Source organism: Mobula hypostoma, chromosome 30 (genome assembly GCF_963921235.1).
Source record: "Mobula hypostoma chromosome 30, sMobHyp1.1, whole genome shotgun sequence".
Lineage (NCBI taxonomy): Eukaryota > Metazoa > Chordata > Chondrichthyes > Myliobatiformes > Myliobatidae > Mobula > Mobula hypostoma.
Window position 1 is genome coordinate 2,810,494 of NC_086126.1, and position 22,907 is coordinate 2,833,400.

The 22,907-nt window shown below is 44.2% G+C and overlaps 1 protein-coding gene across 3 annotated transcripts in view; it reads right to left on the reverse strand.

Moving 5' to 3' along the window:
- Positions 1-18,160, reverse strand: part of LOC134339684 (calpain-1 catalytic subunit-like) — a 110,000-nt gene extending 91,840 nt beyond the window's left edge. The window contains exon 1 of one of the 3 annotated variants that reach the window (XM_063036385.1): positions 18,141-18,160. The gene's annotated coding sequence lies outside the window, so the exon portion shown is untranslated. Of the gene's footprint in view, positions 1-6,018; positions 6,329-16,732; positions 16,844-18,140 lie in introns of those variants that run through there. The other 2 variants (XM_063036383.1, XM_063036384.1) reach the window with 2 other exon arrangements.
- Between the last annotated feature and the right edge of the window lie 4,747 nt (positions 18,161-22,907).

The window sequence follows — 22,907 nt, forward strand, 5'->3', positions numbered from 1 at the left end:
TATCCTGACTGGTTACATCTCGGCCTGGTTTGGAAACACCAACGCCTGGGAATGGGAATGTCTACAGAAAGTGGTGGGTACTGCCCAGCCCTCAACACAACTGAACACTCTACAAGGAGTGCTATCACGGGAAAGCAGCATCCATCATCAAAGACCCTGACCTTCCAGCCCATGCCCTCTTCTGGCTGCTAGCATCAGGAAGGAGGTACAGGAGCCTCAGGGCCCACACCACCAGGTTCAGGAACAGTTATTACCCCTCAACCATCAGGAAGGAGGTACAGGAGCCTCAGGACCCACACCACCAGGTTCAGGAACAGTTATTACCCCTCAACCATCAGGAAGGAGGTACAGGAGCCTCAGGACTCACACCACCAGGTTCAGGAACAGTTATTACCCCTCAACCATCAGGAAGGAGGTACAGGAGCCTCAGGACTCACACCACCAGGTTCAGGAACAGTTATTACCCCTCAACCATCAGGAAGGAGGTACAGGAGCCTCAGGACCCACACCACCAGGTTCAGGAACAGTTATCACCCCTCAACCACCGGGCTCCTGAACCAGTGTGGGTAACTTCACTCACCTCAGTGCTGAACTCATCCCACACCCTATGGACTCATTTTGAAAGACTCTACAACTCACGTTCTCAATATTATTTATTTATTTATTAGTGGGGTATTTTGTATTTGCTCAGTTCAGCTTTTGCACGTTGGTTATTTGTGTCTCCACGGTTCGGACATGGCCCAAGTGGGGAGTGAGAGACACTGAAGCAGGTCGACAGTTCACAGACTTGAATTGGAAAAAGGGAAAATGAAACAATAAACGCTGGGCCAAACAGGGCCTTTAACTAAAACTCTCAAGAGTGAAACAAAGCCGACACTGCAGCTGAAAAGAACATCTAAACATTAAACGAATACCGCTTGTCTTCAGAGTCAGGTGATTTTGAAAGTCCAATGGCTCAGGGAAGGTCGAATGCAAAACAGCAGCAAAGCTTTGCTATGCTTGTCCAAGTCTCGACAAGCACTACGATGACAAGAATGGAGTTAAATACTATCATGATTAAATAATAACTACCTGACACGTGCAAATTCAAAACGCAATTGCCGTATGTACTGCACTGCCGAATCCGTGGTTGTGACAGTTTGTCAGACTCTGTGTATAGTTTTTCATTGATTCAATTGTGTTTCTTGTTCTACTGTAAAAGCCCACTGCAATTTGCCTATTGCCACAATCGGTCGATGGCTCTCCACACGGCTTTAGACCACCTGGACAACACAAACACCCACGTCAGGATGCTGTTCATCGACTATAGCTCAGCATTTAACATCATCATTCCCACAATCCTGATTGAGATGTTACAGAACCTGGGCCTCTGTACCTCCCTCTGCAACTGGATCCTCGACTTCCTAACCGGAAGACCACAATCTGTGTGGATTAGTGATAACATCTCCTCCTCGCTGACGATCAACACTGATGCACCTCAGGGGTGTGTGCTTAGCCCACTACTCTACTCTCTGTATACCCATGACTGTGTGGCTAGGCATAGCTCAAATACCATCTACAAATTTGCTGACGATACAACCATCGTTGGTAGAATCTCAGGTGGTGACGAGAGGGCGTACAGGAGTGAGATATGCCAACTAGTGGAATGGTGCCACAGCAACAACCTGGCACTCAACGTCAGTAAGATGAAAGAGCTGATTGTGGACTTCAGGAAGGGTAAGACAAAGGAACACATACCAATCCTCATAGAGGGATCAGAAGTGGAGAGATGAGCAGTTTCAAGATCTCTGAGGATCTAACCTGGTCCCAACATATCGATGCAGTTATAAAGAAGGCAAGACAGTGGCTATACTTTATTAGGAGTTTGAAGAGATTTGACATGTCAACAAATACACTCAAAAACTTCTATAATTGTACCGTGGAGAGCATTCTGACAGGCTGCATCACTGTCTGGTATGGAGGGGCTACTGCACAGGACCGAAAGAAGCTGCAGAGGGTTGTAAATCTAGTCAGCTCCATCTTGGGCACTAGCCTGCAAAGTACCCAGGACATCTTCAGGGAGCGGTGTCTCAGAAAGGCAGTGTCCATTACTAAAGACCTCCAGCACCCAGGGCATGCCCTTTACACACTGTTACCATCAGGTAGGAGGTACAGAAGCCTGAAGGCACACACTCAGCGATTCAGGAACAGCTTCTTCCCCTCTGCCATCCGATTCCTAAATGGACATTGAACCCGTGAACGCTACCTCACTTTCTTAACATATATTATTTCTGTTTGTGCACAATTTTTAATCTATTCAATATACATATACTGTAATTAATTAATTTATTTATTTTCTCTTCTATATTATGTATTGCATTGAACTGCTGCTGCTAAGTTAACAAATTTCGGACTCGTGCCGGTGATAATAAACCGGATTCTGATTTTGATTCTGAAGAGAATGAATCTCAGGGTTGTACAATGGTGGCATGTACATACATTGATAATAGGTTTACTTCGAACTTCGAAACTATTAAAACAAAAACTTCAGATCATTACAAGAATTTCTTCCTCCAGGCAGTTAACCTAGTGGCCCCTACCCCACTGCCCTCTATATATCGAGGAGCATTTCAACTCCTCGAACCCCCGGTGCATGTGGCATGGCATACAGGTCATTACAGACTTCAAACCACCTAGTACTGTGCCCCCTTCCAGCTCTGCTTCCCTCCCTGATGAGCTCAACTACTTCTACGCTGGCTTTGACCGAGAGAACAAGGAGGTCACCCTCAAAGCGGATCTCCCACCTGGTGAGCTGCCTCTCTCACTTCCCACCTCCGATGTTTACGCCACCCTGAGCAGGGTGAATGTACGGAAGGCAGCTGGTCCGGATGGAATACCTGGCCGTGTGCTCAGGGTCTGTGCAGGGCAGTTGGCCGGGTTCTTCATGGACATTTTCAATCTGTCCCTGGCCCAGGCAATTGTCCCCACAAGCTTCAAGATTGCCGTCATCTTGCCAGTGCAGAAGCATCCCACTGCCCTGGGCCTGAATGACTTCCATCCAGTTGCACTCACCCCCATCATTGCAAAGTGCTTTGAGAGAATGGTTCTATCACATCTGAAATCCTGTCTGCCCAGTACCCTGGACACCCATCAATCTGCCTATCGCACCAACAGGTCAACATAGGACGCCATCTCCACGGCACTTCACTCTGCCCTGACCCACCTGGACAGCCCCAACTCTTACGTCAGAATGCTGTTCATTGACTTCAGTTCAGCATTCAATACTGTGATCCCCTCCAAGCTGATCACCAAACTTCACCAGCTTGGTATCATCTCATCTCTCTGCAATTGGACCTTGGACTTTCTGACTAACAGACCCCAATCAGCTAAGTTAGACAACCTCTCCTCCTCCACTCTCACCCTGAACACCAGCGTGCCTCAAGGCTGTGTGCTGAGCCCTCTTCTGTACTCCCTTTTCACCTGTGACTGCGTTCCTGTACATGGTTCTAACTCCATAATCAAGTTCGCAGACAACACCACGGTGGTTGGCCTGATCAGAGGGGATGACGAGACGGTCTACAGGGACGAGGTCCAGTACCTGGCCACATGGTGTGCCGACAACAATCTGGCCCTTAACACCCAGAAGACCAAGGAGATCATTGTGGACTTCAGGCATGCTTGGAGCCACACTCACGTCCCCATCTACGTCAATGGAGCTGTAGTGGAGTGTGTATCAAGCTTTAAATTCCTTAGTGTTCACATTTCCGAGGATCTCACCTGGTCCCTGAACTCCTTCATCCTGATCATAAAGGTGCAACAGCGCCTTTATTTCCTGCGGAGCATCAAGAAAGCTCACCTCTGTCCCAGGATACTGACGGACTTTTACCACTGTACCATTGAGAGCATACTCATCAACTGCATCTCAGTGTGGTATGGCAATTGTCCCGTATCGGACCGCAAAGCACTCCAGCGTGTGGTGAAAACTGCCCAGCAGATTATCGGCACCCAATTGCCCGCCATTGAGAACATCGACCATAAACGCTGCCTGGGCAGGGTGAAAAGCATTATCAAGGATGCATCTCACCCTAACTATGGACTTTTTACCCTCCTCCCATCCGGTAGGTGCTACAGGAGCCTCCGCTCCCTCACCAGCAGGCACAGGAAGAGCTTCTTCCCTGAGGCTGTGACCCTGCTGAACCTCACATCACAGCGCTAAGCAGTAGCGCACCCATATTGTACTGTCTCAGTACTTATATATTTGTGTGCTGTAGTACTTCTTTTATTCGCAGTTACTTTGTAAATAATACTATTCTTTGCATTTCTGGTCAGATGCTAAACGCATTTCATTGGCTTTGTATCTGTACTCGGCACAATGACAATAAAGTTGAATCTAATCTAATCTACTTCCCTTCACTGCATTGTTTACACTGTAAACAGCGTTAAAAAAGTGGTTTAACTTTTAAATGCATGTTGATTTTATGCATTTATACACACACTTTATTCTCTATCTGTACTTTAACCTACCACTGTGCTTTCAACAGTTCCTTTTAATATCAGAGAATGTATACAGTATACAACCTGAAATTCTTACTCTTCACGGACACCCACAAAACAAGAAAAACCCCAAAGAATGAATGACAGGGAAACGTTAGAACCCCAAAGCCCCCACTCCCCCCTCCCACGCACAAGTAGCAGTAGAAGCTTCACCCTCCCACCTCCCTCTCCCCCCGACTTCCTCTGGCAAAAGCACTGTCCACCATACAAACAATAGCAAAGCCCATGATCTTGGGTCCGTCTACTGCCCACCCCAACACTTCGCCACTCTCGCTCCTCACCGGCAAGGGGGAGGAAGATACAGCGAGTGAGGGAGGCCAACAGGTCGCTGTTCCGATATTACTAACCGCTGCAGCACTTATTTCAGTTTCCCCCCAACTCGAAAGCCAGCAGACTCTCACCACCGGGAGGGAGAGAGGGAGAATCGCGAGGTAGTGATTGAGGTTGCTCAAGAAACGAAAGGTCGACGGGAAGTAGGCGTAACTCCCCTCCCATCCTGTTCAGTGTCTCCCTGTGTCTCAAGCTCCCCCCCGCGCCCAGTCCTGCCTATACCGTGCACGATGGATTCAGGTGCTTAAGGTGTGTCAGCTGCCATTGGAGAGGGTCCAGAGGAGGTTCACAAGGATGACTCCAGGAACGAAAGGGTTATCGTACGAGGAATGTTTGATGGCTCTGGGTCTGTACTCACTGGAATTTAGAAGGATGAGGGGGGAGGGTCTCATTGTTGAAAGGCCTAGACAGAGTAGATGTGGAAAGAATGTTTCCCATGGTGGGGGAGTCTAGGACAAGAGGGCACAGCCTCAGGATAGAGGGGCGTCCATTTAAAGCAGAGATGCCGAGAAATTTCTTTAGCCAGAGGCGGGAGAATTTGTGGAATTTATTACCACGTGCAGCTGTGGAGGCCTGGTCTTTGAGTGTTCTTAAGGCAGAGATTGATAGGTTCTTGATTAGACGTGGCTTCAAAGGTTACAGAGAGAAGGCCGGGGAGTGGGGCTGAGGAGGAAAAAAAAAGGATCAGCCATGATTGAATGGCAGAACAGACTCGACGGGCCAAATGGCCTAATTCTGCTCCTATGCCTTATCATAAATCCAAGGTTCTTCCAGGAGGAAAGAGGGACATAACTTGCTCCTTCACGATCCTTTTATTAAGAGTTGATTGAACAGAAGAAAACTGACAGATGTTGAGAGGGAAAGTTTAAGATTGAAGAATGTGTCGCCAAGCAGAAAGCAATTATTTTACACCCCGAGGTAAGAAAAATTCCAAAAAATCTATAGCAGGTAATAATAAACCATTAAAAGTTACTTGTTTAATCCTGCAGTAAAATTAACCGACAGGAAAACACTCACTCACTTAATGAAGCACTAAGAAGCTTCCAGAATTATAATTTGTATAGCCACTAGAGGTATATTAAACTATTATCTGTATAAAGGCTACTTGAAATAACAGTAGAAGGTGCCTGAGTGACGAGTCTCACTCCTTCTCACCTGTTGCTCCCGGGGGAAAGTCCCTGTGTTCCAACAATCTCTCTCTCCTCTCTCTGTCTCCCCCTCTCACTCACTGGTCCCGGAGGAAGGTCGCTGAGTTCGAATGGTCCCCCTCTCTCTCTCATTTGATGCTGCCAGAGGAAGGTGTTCGAGCCCTGCGTCTTGTGCAGGGTTTAATCGGCCTGGACCGGTTCAGTGATTTGTGGTTTGACGTTTCATATTCTGTCTTTCCTGCCTCTTTGTGTGGTTTGTCCTTTACCTTGCGCGTGGGTGCTTGACGCTTTTCTCCGAACGGGTTCCATGGTGTTTCTTTGTTTCGTGGCTGTCTGTGAAGAAGACGGATCTCAAGGTTGTATACTGCGTACGTACTTCAATAATAAATCTCAAATCTTGAATATGTGAGATAATTAATAGTTAAACTGCAAAGAAAATGACAATTAAACAGTCAGTGGGGGCACCAGAGATTTTTTCTTGCTGGTGCTACAGTGGGGCTGAATTATTCAGTGATGGTGCTGAGGGATGTGCCCTGTGGTAATATGTATTCGCAAGGCCAGACGAGTGGCGTTCAAAAGTCAGTTTCAAGCATTACGTGCCTACTACAAATTCACAAGCAACAGCAATTGATAGATATAATATAGAAGTGAACTGTGACAGTGTCAACAGCATCGAAGACAACCCGGGCTACACAGAGCATAAACAAACAAACCAACAGATCATCCGACCAGCGCACAACGTGAATCACGCACCAATCCCGCAATCAGCGTCCGATCAAATGCGTGCTTTCCAACTGAAAAACACAACACTGACCCACAATGTCCACTGCTATTTGCATTACATAGACAGACAATGCCAAAAGATATACCGTTATTAAAGTCAAATAAGGCAAACAACAGATGCAAGGCTTTACCAGGAGTTGGACAAATCATACACTGACCATGCAATACCTCAATTAATTCGGTTACTGAATTTAAAACAAAAATCAACAGAATCACCGCTTGGAAGTCTAAGCAAAACCAGTAGGCTTAATGGCAGTAAATGTAATAGTTTAGAATTTGCAGGAAACATAAGGACTATGGGGTATCCACCACAAAATAATAATAATCAGCATTAGTCTTGGCCCAAATTTTTAAAAAATCAACTGCACTCACTACTGATGTTTTCAGAGAAGCACAATCCGTCTGTTGTGATTGGTGGTGAAAGCATCAATGATTTTCTGGATGTCAAGTGCTTTGGTCCTCCGGCTGTTTATGGCCAACAAGGCCAAGTTGCTGTTCCGAGCATCGCTGCTGCTATTCCTTAGGTAGTTTTTGAGGTGTCTGAGGCAAGAGAAACTCCGTTTGCATGAGGCAGATGTCACAGGTAGAGTCAGTGATGTGCAGATTAGTTTGTATAAATCTATAAATGCATCGCGGTAGGGTATCATTGGAGCTAGAAATTCCACTGTGTCATTCACTATCTGTCCTTGCTAGAGACTCAACCACTGCTCTCATATACTCACGGTTTTCTTGGACAATCTTTGCATGTCCTGTCAAGCATATTTCCCAATCTTGAACCGTCTTGTTTTCTCAATCTGAATTCGGCCCGTGCCTCCATCGCAAACTTATGAGCTGCACTTACATGGTGGGTTTTGAAAGCTGTTGTAGCTTTCCGCCAGTTACGGTAACTGGTGACAGTGAAGGTAGACTCAGAATGGAACCCATCTCCTCCACACAGGAAATGCCTGCATGCGAAGCAGAACATAGCATCTTTCATGATCGAATATTCCAGTCAGTCAAACCAGCCACGAATAAAACTCCTTTGCTGATTGCCAAACTGTTACGAGCAGTGAAGGGTACTTTCGCAATGCTGGCCGACGGGGTCCTTCCTCAGGCTGCTGGCTAACATCGCTAACAGTATTCCCACTAGCACCAAGAGCAGCTTCATCCACGTTCTCTTCCGAATCCCGCTCCATTTCTTGTTCCTCTACTTCGCCCTCACACTCCTTCGATGAACTGCTGTTGTCCTCATCCCCACTTACTCCTTTCTGCATGTCACTTTCAGTTAAGACAAGCTCAGGCTGAGACACCACTGATTCCTCTGGATGAGGTCGTTTTCTGACTAAAAATCGATCCATTTTTCATGCCGACCAAAATAATGCACGTGCCAGGCCCACGCTAGTACAATGTGTGTGTGTGTGGGGGGGGGGGCATCTATTAGTCTCGCGAGACCACGGATCTGCACCTGGGTGTATACTATCAATCTCTCGCGTGAGCGAGAGTAAGTGACATCACCACCTTAAGTGATCTTAGATCAGCTTAACTGATCTGAGGACAGCAACGGCAAGACACTGACAACGAATGAATAAGCAGAAGTGTAGAGTGGATCTGACAGAGTTTATAACTTTATTGCTGCGTGGGTGCTGTGGTAATTGGGGGCGCTGTTTCACTAGATCAACTGGAGAAACAAGCTGAATTCAAAACTATACGGAGAAAGCAAAGCAGCTGCAATTTGTATGTGAAATGTCAGTTAATTTCTTGGTGGTGCTATGCTGGTGCTATTGTAATTTCTGCTGGGGCCGTAGCACCAGCTAGCACCACCTTAGTGCTGCCCCTGCCCATTAAGTCTGCTGCGCCATTTCATCACGCTGATCCATTTCCCTCTCAACCCCAGTCTTCTACCTTCTCCCCGGTATCCCTTCACATCCTGACCAATCAAGAATCTATCAACCTCTGCCTTAAATAGACATAAAGACTTGGCCTCTACAGCTGCCTGTGGCAACGAATTCCACAGATTCGCCATCCTCTGCCTAAAGAAGTTCCTTCTCATCTCCGCTCTAAATGGGTGTCCCTCTCTTCTGAGACTGTGTCCTCTGGTCTTAGACTCCCCCACCACAGTAAACATCCTTTCCACATCAATTCTGTTGAGGCCTTCCAGCATTTGATAGGTTTCAAAGACATCACCCCTCATTCTTCTAAATTCCAGTGAATACAGGCCCAGAGTCATCAAACGACAAGCCAATTCAATCCTGGAATCATTTTCATGGAAGTCCTTTGAACCGTCTCCAGTTTCAGCCTTTCTAAACCTGCTCACAATACTCCAAGTGAGGCCTCACTAGTGCTTTATAAAGACTCAACATTACATCCTTGCTTTTATATTCTAGTCCTCTTGAAATGAATACTAACATTGCATTTGCCTTCCTCACCACAGACTGAACCTGCAAATTATCCGTCATGGAATCCTGCATAAGGGCTCCAAGTACCTTTTCGTGCCTCAGGTTTTTTTTTTGTATTTTCTCTCTATTTAGAAAACAGACAATCCTTTCATTCCTTCTCCCAAAGTGTAAGACCATACACTTCCCGACGCTGTATTCCATCTGCCACTTTTTTGCCCATTCTCCTAATCTGTCTAAGTCCTTCTGTAGCCTCTCTACTTCCTCAAAATAACCTGCCCCTCCACCTACCTTCGTATCATCTACAAACTTTGCAACTAAGCCATTAATTCCATCATCTAAATCATTGACATATAATGTAAAAAGAATCCGTCCCAGTACAGACCCCTGTGGAACACAACACAGAATACATTTTTCCCATAGATTAAATTCCTTTCTATTGAGTTCTTTCAGCATCTTGTGTGTGTTGCTCTGGATTTCCAGCACCTGCAGAATCTCCTGTGTTTCAGGTAGGAGCTGTCCTTGAGCCTGGTGGGATGAGCTTTCTGGCTTTTGTATCTTTATGCCCAACGGGAGAGGGAAGAAGTGAGAATGTTCAGGTTGGGTGGGATCTTTGATTATGTTGTCTACTCCAACCAAACCAGCAGAAATGAGCTTTGCTGGTATTGTCAAAGAAATGCGAGGAAATTTGGAACCAAAGCCATTGTTGATTGCAGAATGATTCAGGTCTCATGCGGAATCAAAAAGAAAGGGAGTCCGTTTCAGTATACTGTACATGGCTGAAATGAAGCGATTGTCTGAGTATTGTCAGTTCAATAATGGGCTAATGATGCACTGAGAGATCAATCAGTCATGCAACCTTACAAGAAAGCATTCAAAATCTCCTCTGAACTGAAGCACATTTAAAAGAGCAGTTGAAATTGCGGTTTCAATGGAAACTGCAGACAGACAAGCAATTAATTTGCAGTCAGGAATGAAAGAAAGGGTGAACAAAATTACCTCATCTGAACAGAAACCTGCTTGGCCAAACAGATTGTGTTAATGTTGTGGCAGGGGCTCACATTCACCCAAAAAAAATGCAGATTTAAAGGCAAAACTTGCAGAAAATGCAACAGTGCAGGATGCAGACAAAGAGCACATCGGACTGCACAGGGAAGAGAAAAAGATAAAAAGTTAAGTTGAGGTTACAAAAAGAGCACCGATCTGCATGCTGTTGATGAAAAATCTGATGATGATGAGAGTGACACAGGACTGGCTAGTCGTGAGATTTACAATGTGAAAACTAACAATAGACAAGCAACATGCCTCACACCAGGAGTGAATCGTAAATTAATTAAAGTGGAATTGGGCATTGGCTCAGTTATTCCACAAAGTGAATATGAATGGCATTTCAAAGCTACTGAACCAAGAACTAAAACTGGAGAAAAGATGACACCTGTAGGGTTTGTAACAGTGAAGTACAACAACCAACAAACCACATTAGGCTTGTATGTGGTAAAGGCCGGCATTGTGGGGGCGCGATTGGCTGAGACAACTACAACTTGATTGGAGATATCCACTATTTGCATGCCTCATCCCTGCAATAAAGTCAACCCAAAGTGAACTAAGATTAGATTAGATTAGATTCAACTTTATTGTCATTGTGCTGAGTACAGATACAAAGCCAATGAAATGTGTTTAGCATCTGACCAGAAATGCATAGAATAATGTTATTTACAAAATAACTGCGCATAAAAAGTAAATGCTACAGCACACAAATATAAAAGTACTGAGACAGTACAATACGGATGCAATACTGCTTAGCGCTGTGATGTGAGGTTCAGCAGGGTCACAGCCTCAGGGGAAGAAGCTCTTCCTGTGCCTGCTGGTGCGGGAGCGGAGGCTCCTGTAGCACCTACTGGATGGGAGGAGAGTAAAAAGTTCATGGTTAGGGTGAGATGCAGCCCTGATAATGCTTTTCACCCTGCCCAGGCAGCGTTTACGGTAGATGTTCTCAATGGTGGGCAAATGGGTGCCGATAATCCGCTGGACAGTTTTCACCACACGCTGGAGTGCTTTGTGGTCCGATACGGGACAATTGCCATACCACACTGAGATGCAGTTGGTGAGTATGCTCTCAATGGTACAGCGGTAAAAGTCCGTCAGTATCCTGGGACAGAGGTGAGCTTTCTTCATGCTCCGCAGGAAATAAAGGCTCTGTTGCACCTTTTTGATCAGGATGGAGGAGTTCAGGGACCAGGTGAGATCCTCGGAAATGTGAACACCAAGGAATTCGAAGCTTGATACTCGCTCCACTACGGCTCCGTTGATGTAGATGGGGACGTGAGTGTGGCTCCTAGCATGCCTGAAGTCCACAATGATCTCCTTGGTCTTCTAGGTGTTAAGGGCCAGGTTGTTGTCAGCATACCACGCTGCCAGGTGCAGGACCTCGTCCCTGTAGACCGTCTCGTCATCCCCTCTGATCAGGCCAACCACCGTGGTGTCGTCTGTGAACTTGATTTTGGAGTTAGAACCATGTACAGGAAGATGATGCTACAAATGTCTCCATGCTGTGCACCATGAACCATTGTCCATCAGAGGACAAACGGGTGTTGGTGCCAACCTCTGACTGGTTGGAAAGCATCTTGAACCAAGGAAGAACCCTGCCATTCTGAGGAAGCAGGAAAGTGACAAAAGCAGTTGTCCAGGCCCTCAACTCACAGGTAGGAGGTGCTGTCCCCCACGGCTAGACGTTTCTTCCAGCTAAACCCAGGGTCATCTAGAGACCCCAGCCTTGGAATCACACCTTGGTTGCCCTTTTTTTTATTATTCGCGTTTCTTGGCTCTTATTTGTTCAGGGAGTAGATCGATTAAGTTATATTCTGCAAATTTCAATGATATACTAACAGATAAATACACATAGCTAAGGACAAAGTAAAATTCATTTCTTTTAATGTCAATGGGCTGTTGAATCCAATCAAGCGCAGTAAAATTCTATCAAAAATGAAAAAAGAACAAGCCCATGTAGTACATTTACCGGAAACTCATTTAAGTGATAATGAGCATGGAAAATTAAAGAGAATGGGCTTCACTAATTTGTTTTTCTCCTCATATAAATCAGGACATAGAAGAGGAGTTGCTATTCTCATCTCAAGCAAGCTAAATTTTGAAAAAGCATTCGAAATGGGAGATAAGGAAGGCAGATATATTCTGGTAAGGGGGAATATAGATGGAAATCCAGTTACTTTATTGAATATATACACACCCCCAGGAAGTGATATTAGTTTCTTCCAGAAAATTACTAATATTACGGTAACGGAAACAGAAGGTCTCTTGATACGTGTGGGAGATTTAAATTTACAATTACAACCAAAGTTAGACTCTTCCAATAGAAAAACTTATGAAACAAAGTCCTTACATAAGAAAGTTAACACTCTTTTTGAGGATGTTGGTCTAATTGATATACGGAGAGACCTTTTCCCCGACAGAAGGGATTACACTCATTATTCTGCACCCCCCGCCCCATTCCGTATATACAAGAATAGACTATTTCATAACATTTGAAACAGTTAGAGATAAAACAATCACCTGTGGAATTGGGACAATAGATGTAAGTGACCATGCACCTATATATTTCTCTGTTGATTTTGACCTACAACCAAAGAATATTATTTGGAAACTAAATTCAAGTCTACTCAATGATCGCTACTTTAAGGAACAAATTAAAAAAGGAACTGGTCTTTACTTAGAATTCAATGATAATGGAGAGGTTTTACCTCCCATTCTATGGGATACTCTGAAGGCTGTCTTCAGAGGGAAAATTATAGTGATATCTTCATATAAGAAAACAAATAAGGAATAAAACATTAGAGGAATTACAAAATAAACTAGAAAAATTGAGTTTGGCACAGGATACACTAGAAGAAACTAAAAAAATTAGGAATGAAATTAATAATTTGGCTACACAAGAAATTAGAAAAAATTTAATGTTTCTGAAACAGAGACACTATGAAAGTGGATCTAAATCTATGAAAATACTGGCGTGGAAACTGAAAAAGAAAGATAGCAGAAAATACAATCCATAGAATTAGGGAACCAAGAACAAAAGTGATAAAAAAAAATAAGCAAAGTGAAATTCATGAGGTTTTTGAAATTTTTTACAAAACCCTGTATTCTAAAGTTTCAAGGGAAGCATAACCCACATTGACACCTTCCTGAATCCTTTAGAGTTACCCATTTTAAGCAAAGGACCAAATAGAACGGTGACTGCTGACATAACTGAAGCTGAACTAAAAACTGCAATTAGTAGGTGTAAATTAAGCAAGTCACCAGGATCAGATGGATATTCGGCAGAGTGGTATAAAGAGTTTAGAAGTGAGTTAATTCCTGTTTTACTCCCCACACTGAACTGGGCCTGAAGAAAGGAACAAATGCCCCCCAGCTGGAAGGAGGCGATAATCTCAGCTATACCGAAAGAAGGCCAGGATAAAATGGAATGTGGGTCATTAATGTGGATTATAGAATATTTACCTCCATCACGGCCAAACAATTAGAAGAGTTTCTACCCACACTGATACATAATGATCAGACAGGTTTCATACAACAACGCCAAACACAAGGCAATATACGAAGGACACTTCACATTATGGATCATATAAATAAAAATTAAATTGAAGCAATAGTGATAAGCGTGGATGCTGAGAAGGCATTTGATTTGGTTAATTGGAATTTTCTCTATAGAGTTTTACATAGATTTGGTCTACATGAAACAATTATTAAAACTATACAGGCACTATACGACAATCCTACTGCTAGGATTAAAATCAATAGATATTTATCTAATAGTTTTACCCTAGAAAGGGGCACAAGACAGGGTTGTACATGGTCACCGCTACTCTTCACATTATATCTGGAACCATTAGCTCAATACACCAGACAAAATGAAGATATCTGGGGAATTACTATTAAAGGGACAGAGCATTAATTGGCCTGTTACGTGGATGACATTTTGATCTGTCTAGGGCAACCAACATACTCTTTACCTAAATTGATGCAATCCTTTGAACAATATGGGTAATTATCAGGATACAAGATCAACATAGATAAAACCCAATTACTTTCATATAACTATAGCCCACCAAGAGAAATTGAAAGTAGATATCCTTGAGCATGGCAAACAGAGTCCGTCAAATTTGGCAAAATTATCAGAATGCAATTATCTGCCTGTATATAAATTAAGGAAGATATAACAAGATGGAACCTAATTCCTTTTCCTGGTCTCAGTTCAAGGATTGAATCTATTAAAATGAATACACTGTCCAGACTACTGTATCTCTTTCAGACCCTACCAATAGAGATTAACCAAAATCAATTCAATGAATGGAACAAGATGCTATCAAGATATATATGGCAAGGTAAAAAGCCTAGGGTTCATCTCAAAACTTTGCGATTAGCCAAGGAAAAGGGGGGATGGGGCCTACCTTCTCTTAGAGATTACTATTTTGCAGCACAGTTGAGAGCTGTGATGTGCTGGTGCAACCCATCGTATGACGCTCAATGGAAAAACGTTGAGGAGAGGATACTTTCCATCCCTATACAGGCAATTTTGGCTGATAACAACCTACAAAGCCAATAATATTGACAACCCGTGGGTGAAATGGACCCTTAAAATATGGAAAACTATTATAAAAGGGTATAAACTAGAGAGAGACATTGCAATTCTTAAATGGTGTGCAAATGACTCGGATTTTACACCGAATAAATGGGATGCTAGATCTAAGGACTGGACAGCTAAAGGAATAACAGCTATTTGCAATATAATGACAGAAGGAACACTGTTCAGTTTTGAAATGCTCAAAGAGAAACACTTATTAGAAAAACAAGACTTTTACCGGTATTTGCAGATGCGACAGTATGTTAATAGGACGGTTAAAAATGTAACCAAGGCAAGTACATGTCTGATAGAGCTATTTAGAAAAGCATATAATTCAGACTCCGGTAGTAGAATAATTTCAAGTGCGTATAAGGGTTTGTCAAATTTTAAAACACATTCGACTTCATGCATTAAAACAAAATGGGAGAAGGAAGGAGGGATAGTAATATCTGAGGAAGACTGGACAATAATATGGAGGTATCAATGGAAGTTCACAGAAATGGAGGGAGTTCGGGTGGAAAAATTTGGTAAGATATTTTATTACACCCTCTCAGAAATCCCATTATGATAGTAACAACCCCCCCTGTTTGCTGGAGAAATTGTGGAAATCAAAATGCAAACCATTATCATATTTTCTGGGAATGCCCGTTATCAAAGACTATTGGAGTGGGATACATAATACCCTACAAGACATCTTTAAATGTGAAATACCCTTAGAGAGTAAGACCATATATTTTGGGTATGTACCTCAAGAATGATTGAAAAGAGATAAACATTTAATGAGTGTACTGCTGGTGGCTGGTAAAAAGACCCTTACCAGGAAATGGTTATCACAGGAGAGCCCAACTTTAAATGTATGGATGGAAATTACAATGGACATTTACAAAATGGAGAAGATAACAGCATCTGTTAATACAGCAGGCCAGGCAGCATCTCTAGGAAGAGGTACAGTTGACGTTTCGGGCCGAGACCCTTCGTCAGGACTAACTGAAGGAAGAGTTAGTAAGAGATTTGAAAGTGGGAGGGAGAGGGGGAGATCCAAAATGATAGGAGAAGACAGGAGGGGGAGGGATGGAGCCAAGAGCTGGACAGTTGATTGGCAAAAGGGATATGAGAGGGTCATGGGACAGGAGGCCCAGGGAGAAGGAAAAGGGGGAGGGGGGGGAAAACCCAGAGTTTGGGCAAGGGGTATAGTGAGAGGGACAGAGGGAGAAAAAGGAGAGAGAGAAAAAGAATGTGTGTATATAAATAAATAACGGATGGGGTACGAGGGGCAGGTGGGGCATTAACGGAAGTTAGAGAAGTCGATGTTCATGTCATCAGATTGGAGGCTACCCAGACAGAATATAAGATATTGTTCCTCCAACCACACCTTGTCCAGCTCTTGGCTCCATCCCTCCCCCTCCTGTCTTCTCCTATCATTTTGTGATATCATCCCCCTCCCCCTCCCACTTTCAAATCCCTTACTAGCCCTTCCTTCAGTTAGTCCTGACGAAGGGTCTCGGCCCGAAACGTCGGCTGTACCTCTTCCTAGAGATGCTGCCTGGCCTGCTGCGTTCACCAGCAACTTTTGTGTGTGTTGCTTGAAATTCCAGCATCTGCAGAATTCCTCGTGTTTAAGCATCTGTTAATCATAAGTTGGAACAATTTTACTCATACCTGAAAAGATGGTTTAACTACATAACACCTCACAGGTCTGATTTTATTCTCGCAAGTCAATGAATATGTTGTAAAATAAAGATCACTCCCTACTCTGTACATAGTTTTCTCCTTTCGATCGTTCTTTCTTTCCTCTCCTTTCTATAAGTGTATACCTCGGATAAATATGTGGAGATTTGTGACAAATATGATTATATGATATATACGTACAGTAGCTGAAATACATCTCATGAAAATGTTTGTTTGATGATGAAATGCAATAAAAAATAAATTACCAAAGAAATAGCAGTTGTCCCAACTGCAACCACTTTTGTTGGCAACATATCTGAGAATGCTTCCGACCTCTTAATCAGGCAGTTACCCGCGAAGTTTGGCTCGGGTTTCAGCTGGAATAGAGTTGAAGAAAGTTCCTTTTGTGAGTATGAGGAACTCTGTGCGCATTAAGGGTTACATGAACTTCAAGTGAGAGACAAAAAACTGCTTGTTAAAGCAGATGCAAAGACAAAAGCCCAGCTGGACGAACGGAAGGCCAAGAAATGAAGCGACTAATGGAGATAGGAAAACAGAGGATTGGTCAGATGACGTTGTGGATGAGGAAGGCAAGAGGAGAGATCAGATTGCAAAGGGATCGATAGAAGAATTAATAAGAGAATACTTCTAAGCTAAATGCATCTTCCCAAGAGCAAGGTAAATTAAAGAATTTACTATGCTGTGGATGTCTATATAGTAGTCGTATTATATAGCATACTGTGAATATGGTTGAGATGCATTCTATATTGAGTTGGAGTGTACAGTTAAGCAGGAAAGAGTGTTGTTTTCAATATTTCTGTAATATTGTTTGATTAAGTATTCCGGTTCAGTTAAATAATTCATTACAGGTTAGATGTAATAATCCATGAATTGCATACAACATCGTGCCTCGCCTAAAGGAAACTCAAAGTTAGACCCGTATTCCCGGACTCTCCTGTATTCCTTTGAATGAGTTCAGTGTTTCGAAGTTACAAAATATAACGATAGACGTCAGGAGGAGGAAATCATGAGCCAGAGGATCAGAGCTGGAGAGAGTTATAAAGTTTAAATTCCTCCGTGTTATCATAAAAAAAAACTCAGCAGTGTCTCTGTTTCTTTAAGAGTTTGCGGACTCCTGGCATGACATCTAAGGCCAGTTTTTTCCAGCTTCGTACCATTGCCAAAATCAAGCCGTTTCTCTCTTTCAAAGATCTCGAGAAAGTCATCCACGCCCTTATATCCTCCCACCTGGACTACCCCAACTCCCTGTATACTGGAATTAGTCAGTCGTCCCTGTCCCGCCTGCAACTGGTCCAGAACGCCGCGGCCAGGCTCCTGACAGGTGCCCGGAAGAGGGATCATATTACTTCTATCCCGGCCTCCCTCCACTGGCTGCCAGTACGGTTTAGAATTGATTTTAAGATTCTCCTGTTCGTTTATAAAGCCCTAAATGGGCTGGCCCCCTCCTATATCGCAGACCTTCGAACTCCTTATTCTACTTCCAGGTCCCTCAGGTCGGCTGACTTGGGGCTCCGGGCTGTCCCGCGATCTAAACTTAAGTTCAGGGGTGACCGCGCCTTTGCTGTTGTAGCCCCTAGACTGTGGAACAGCATTCCCCTCCCTATCAGATCTGCCCCCTCCATCGACTCTTTTAAGTCCAGGTTCAAAACTTACCTCTATTCACCAGCGTTTGAATCTTCCTGATGTGGCTGATTTTTTGGCTTGTGCCTAGGCTCACGTGTTGTTTATTTTGTGCCTGTAAGCTGTGTGCCTTGTTGCTTCTATCTGTGTTCCTTGTATTTGTGATTTTAGCTACGTGTTATGGTTTGTACAGCACTTTGGTCAACATGGGTTGTTTTTAAATGTGACTTATAAATAAATTTGACTTGATTTGACTTTGACAAGATCCTATAGATGTGTGCTGGAGAGCTGGAGAGTGTATTGACTAGCTGCATCATGGCCTGGGATGGAAACACCAATGCCCTTGAATGGAAAATCCTACAAAAAGCAGTGGATACGGCCCAGTCCATCACGGGTAAAGCCCTCCCAACCATTGAGCAAATCTATGTGAAACATTGTCGCAGGAAAGCAGCATCCAACATCAGGGACCCCCACCACCCAGGACTTGCTCTCTTCTCGCTGCTGCCATCAGGCAGAAGGTACAGGAGCCTCGGGACTCACACCACCAGGTTCAGGAATAGTTATTACCCCTCAATCTTCAGCCCTTGAACCAACGGGGGGAAAACTTTACTCAACTTCCCTTGCCCCATCACTGAAATGTTCCCACAACCAATGGATTCCCTTTCAAGGACTCGTCATCTCATGTTCTGGATATTTATTGCCTATTTATTTATTATTATTATTTCCTGTTTTGTACTTGCACGGTTTCTAGTCCTCTGCACTTCCGTTGAGCGCCCAAGTTCATTGATTCAATTATGGTTTTTATTCTATTGCAGATTCATTGAGAATGCCCATAAGGAAAATGAATCTCAGAGTTGTATATGGTGACAATAAAATTTGATAATAAAATTGACTTTGAACTTTGACATTAAGCCTGCCATATTGAACCTGATTCGGGAGGCTCCTCCCTGATCTGATGCTTTGGTGTCGGGCGCCATCCAGTGGCGAGATCAGAGATGACAGGCGCCAGAAGCTGGAGCAGTTGAGGGTAAAGGCTGATTTACACTTGTGCGTACGGGCTACGCCGTAGGCCTGATTTATACTTTTGCATAGCCCTGCGCCATAGCGAGCACGCCTAGTTGTGTCTGCGTCGCTCTGCAATTCGCGGTTGGCGGTGGGGTCTCTATGCCACGGCGCTGAGTTTCTTCGTGAGAGACAAGGACGAGGAAATGCATTTCAAATACTTTCGGATGTCGGCAGGTAGATTTGCCGATTTAGTTCATCGTCTCCAACCATTTACTTAGTCATAGTCATAGTCAGACTTTATTGATCCCGGGGGAAATTGGTTTTTGTTACAGTTGCACCATAAATAATAAATAGTAATAAAACCATAAATAGTTAAATAGTAATATGTAAATTATGCTGGAAATAAGTCCAGGACCAGCCTATTGGCTCAGGGTGTCTGACCCTCCAAGGGAGGAGTTGTAAAGTTTGATGGCCACAGGCAGGAATGACTTCCTATGACGCTCTGTGTTGCATCTTGGTGGAATGAGTCTCTGGCTGAATGTACTCCTGTGCCCACCCAGTACATTATGTAGTGGATGGGAGACATTGTCCAAGATGGCATGCAACTTCGACAGCATCCTCTTTTCAGACACCACCGTCAGAGAGTCCAGTTCCATCCCCACAACGTCACTGGCCTTACGAATGAGTTTGTTGATTCTGTTGGTGTCTGCTACCCTCAGCCTGCTGCCCCAGCACACAACAGCAAACATGATAGCACTGGCCACCACAGACTCATAGAACATCCTCAGCATCGTCCGGCAAATGTTAAAGGACCTCAGTCTCCTCAGGAAATAGAGACGGCTCTGACCCTTCGTGTAGACAGCCTCAGTGTTCTTTGACCAGTCCAGTTTATTGTCAATTCGTATCCCCAGGTATTTGTAATCCTCCACCATGTGGCACCAGTGTACAGACATGGCGGAGAAAAGCAACCGGAAACGCGGTGCTACCTAGCGGACCGATCACAGTTGTTGCGGTCTGCGTCGCCGCGACGCGTGAGTGACACGGCTGGGGAGGAGCACGTCGCCCTGCGGCGTAGGGTACGTGGTGTCAATGACGTACTTTTGACGCACAAGTGTAGGTCAGCCTTCAGTGAGGTGGAAAGAATGGGAAGGAGGTGTGAGGTGGGGGGAATGAGGGTGAGTGGTGAGAGGGAAGTGGGGGTGTGTGAGGTGGATCGACAGTGCCCGCGCTGGGCGAGCTATCTGAGACCCTGGCACCCAGCTGGAGAGAGCAGACTGTTCCTCATCCTGTCTGCCCCGCACCAACCTGCCGATATATATATTTGTTTACGAACCTTAGATCGGAACGAAGCACTGCCCCCTTAAACCGTCACCGTAACGCTCCTCTGTCAGTGTCTGTCCCTCTCGGTGTCTGGTTCAAGTCTCTGTTCTGTTATTTATGGACATTTTATCTGTGTTCTCGTCAATAAAAAAAACCCAAAGAAGCCCAAATCGTTCAGTTTATTTATCGTGTGTTTGGAGAGGCAGCTGGGGACAGGCCGCTCGGGCCTTTCCAGCCATACCGGCCCAGCAAAACCCACCGATTTAACCCTAGCCTAATCACAGGAACATAAGAACATAAGAAATAGGGGCAGGAGTCGGCCATCCGGCCCATCGAGCCTGCCCCGTCATTCAATAAGATCATGGCTGATCTGTCCGTAAACTCAGCTCCATCTACCTGCCTTTTCCCCATAACCCTTAATTCCCCTACTGTGTAAAAACCTATCTAACTGCATCTTAAATATATTTAGTGAAGAAGCCTCAACTGCTTCCCCGGGCAGAGAATTCCACAGATTCACCACTCCCTGGGAAAAACAGTTTCTCCTCATCTCCGTCCTAAATCCTCTCCCCTGAGTCTTGAGGCAATGTCCCCTAGTTCTAGTCTCACCTACCAATGGAAACAACTTTCCTACCTTCCTACCATCTTATCTATCCCTTTCAAAATTTTACTTTATACTTTATTGCCACCAAACAATTGATACTAGAGCGTACAATCATCACAGCGATATTTGATTCTGCGCTTCCCGCTCCCTGGAGTACAAATCGATAGTAAATATTGAAACTTTAAATTATAAATTGTAAATTATATTATAAATTTTGTATGTTTCTGTAAGATCCCCTCTCATTCTTCTGAACTCCAGTGAGTACAGTCCCAGGTAACTCAATCTCTGCTCATAGGTTAACCCCTTCATCCCTGGAATCAACCTGGTGAACCTCCTCTGCACTGCCTCCAAAGCCAGTATATCCTTCCTCAAGTATGGAGACCAGAACTGCACACAGTACTCCAGGTGCGGCCTCACCAGTCCCCTGTATAGTTGCAGCATGACCTCCGGGCTCTTGAATTCAATCCCTCTCGCAATGAAGGCCAACATTCCATTTGCCTTCTGAATAACCTGTTGTACCTGCAAGCCAACGTTTTTGCAATTCCTGCACAAGCACTCCCAACTCCCTCTACATAATATCTTGCTGCAATCTTTCACCATTTAAATAATAATCTGTTCTTCTATAAGATGGAATGCACCCTCGTGTTCTGAAGGAAGTAGCTGTGGAGATTGCAGAGGCATTAGCGATGATCTTTCAAAAGTCGATAGATTCTGGCATGGTTCCGGAGGACTGGAAGATTGCAAATGTCACTCTGCTATTTAAGAAGGGGGCAAGGAAGCAAAAGTTAGCTTGACATCGGTGGTTGGGAAGTTGTTGGAGTCGATTGTCAAGGATGAGGTTACAGAGTACCTGGAGGCATATGACAAGATAGGCAGAACTCAGCATGGATTCCTTAAAGGAAAATCCTGCCTGACAAACCTATTACAATTTTTTGAGGAAATTACCAGTGGGCTAGACAAGGGAGATGCAATGGATGTTGTATATTTGGATTTTCAGAAGGCCTTTGACAAGGTGCCATACATGAGGCTACTTAACAAGATAAGAGCCCATGGAATTACGGGAAAGTTACATACGTGGATAGAGCATTGGCTGATTGGCAGGAAACAGAGAGTGGGAATAAAGGGATCCTATTCTGGTTGGCTGCCGGTTACCAGTGGTGTTCCACGGGTTCGTGTTGGGGCCGCTTCTTTTTACATTGTACATCAATGATTTGGATTATGGAATAGATGGCTTTGTGGCTAAGTTTGCTGACGATACGAAGATAGGTGGAGGGGCCGGTAGTGCTGAGGAAACGGAGAGTCTGCAGAGAGACTTGGATAGATTGGAAGAATGGGCAAAGAAGTGGCAAATGAAGTACAATGTTGGAAAGTGTATGGTTATGCACTTTGGCAGAAAAAATAAACGGGCAGACTATTATTTAAATGGGGAAAGAATTCAAAGTTCTGAGATGCAACAGGACTTGGGACCTGGTACAAGATACCCTTAAAGTTAATCTCCAGGTTGAGTCGGTAGCGAAGAAGGCGAATGCAATGTTGGCATTCATTTCTAGAGGAATAGAGTATAGGAGCAGGGATGTGATGTTGAGGCTCTATAAGGTGCTGGTGAGACCTCACTTGGAGTACTGTGGGCAGTTTTGGTCTCCTTATCTAAGAAAGGATGTGCTGACGTTGGAGAGGGTGCAGAGAAGATTCATTAGAATGATTCCGGGAATGAGAGGGTTAACATATGAGGAACGTTTGTCCGCTCTTGGACTGTATTCCTTGGAGTTTAGAAGAATGAGGAGAGACCTCATAGAAACATTTCAAATGTTGAAAGGCATGGACAGAGTGGATGTGGCAAAGTTGTTTCCCATGATGGGGGAGTCTAGTACGAG